Consider the following 1,543-nt stretch of genomic DNA (forward strand, 5'->3'; position numbering starts at 1 on the left):
AAAAAAAAGACAAATCATTCTTAACGCCTCTCTGTCAGTGATGGAATTGGTAAGACATCAGAAAGTATCAGAGGTGGAATGGCCAGCCTTGAAGATACGCAGGCAATGGATTTACAATAATATATTGAGATAAAAACACATAATATTTGCTTTCCCGGAGGTACACGGAAACCCGACTCCCACTAGGTCGGTTTAAAAAAAAAAATTCCTTGGAAATGGGTCTTTGCTTAACAAGAAATCCTTACCAATGAGTGCTTATTTTAAGTAAAAGTAGGGTACCTCCGTGAAATGGTATGAGGGGTGCAAACTCGACTGTGAAATAAATAACCTAGCCCAGGGAAGTTTTCCACTACTGTCTACTGGTTCTGGTTTTCAATATCATCTTAGTAGAGTCCATTATAATAGCAGCCCGGCTAGCTCAGTCGGTAGAGCATGGGACTCTTAATCCCAGGGTCGTGGGTTCGAGCCCCACGTTGGGCGATTGAAATTTTTGCTCTTTTTCAAAATCCTGTATTTAGACTTTAGTTTAATTGTGATTTCTTCATTATTTCTTATTTCAAACACGAGACCAATCACTCTTTTCTTAATTACATTGTCTTCATTACTTTTAAAGTGGAATTTTATAGGCGCATTAATAAACTCATCACATTATTCTGCATACTCGCCGCCGGAGTAGATTTTGATTTGAAAAACGTGCTTTAATTTGTCACTATGGTAAATTCCATTAGTGTAACTGACTGGGCAAGATATTCCAAAAAAAGAAAAAATGGGGAAGATGACATACGTTATGTCATTTGTCATGGTGTAATTAGCTCATTTAACTGATTAGTAAGAGTAGCAATTTATATAGCGACTGGTAAGGTGAAATATGCAAAGCATGTGGAATTCATTTTTATGGAATCTAAACTGGCATCAAAAAGAAACTTATAATTGAAGGAGTGTGTGTAATAAAGTCCTAACCCACCTAAAACACATGTTACTGGTTTCGCGATAAGTTGTTTTTTGACCAAATACATGAGAATTTCCATAAGTAAAGTATACGAGCATAAAGTTCTTCAATAGACTAACTGTTTTGTTGAAATCATTCGTACAATTTTTACACACATACCGGTCACTTGTAAATTGGTGGGTTAGGACTTTTTGCCCCAAGAATTACACACTAGTTTCTAGAACTACTTATGAGATGGATATTTCTTTGAAAAATATCGAATCTAGTCGTTGTTGATGTAAGAAACACGTTCTCAATGATTCCAGATCAAAATAGATAATCTAGGACCCCAGGTTTAAAGTCGGTGGCAATATAGTGCTAACCCACATTTCTTTTTGAAGGAATACAGGGTGTAACAATAAAATTTGTACAATTTTGAAAATAGAATGACACAAGTATGCCGCCTATTTTCTGGTTTGATATTTATATATCTATCAAGATAATTTCTTTAGCCACCAGATAAGCTTTATTGCAATAACATCGTAGGTATACAAGTGAAGATATAGCCAATTATGTAACCTAGTCTTAAAACCGCATGGGCCACTTTTGTCTAAG

General features: G+C 35.6%; 1 non-coding gene across 1 annotated transcript; it reads left to right on the plus strand.

Annotated features, from left to right (window-relative positions):
• The first annotated feature begins 407 nt into the window (after nucleotides 1–407).
• On the plus strand, nucleotides 408–480 carry Trnak-cuu (transfer RNA lysine (anticodon CUU)). Its single transcript has one exon. It is a non-coding gene; the product is annotated as a tRNA-Lys (tRNA).
• Nucleotides 481–1,543: the final 1,063 nt, after the last annotated feature.

The sequence above is a fragment of the Amphiura filiformis genome, chromosome 5 (genome assembly GCF_039555335.1).
Source record: "Amphiura filiformis chromosome 5, Afil_fr2py, whole genome shotgun sequence".
Lineage (NCBI taxonomy): Eukaryota > Metazoa > Echinodermata > Ophiuroidea > Amphilepidida > Amphiuridae > Amphiura > Amphiura filiformis.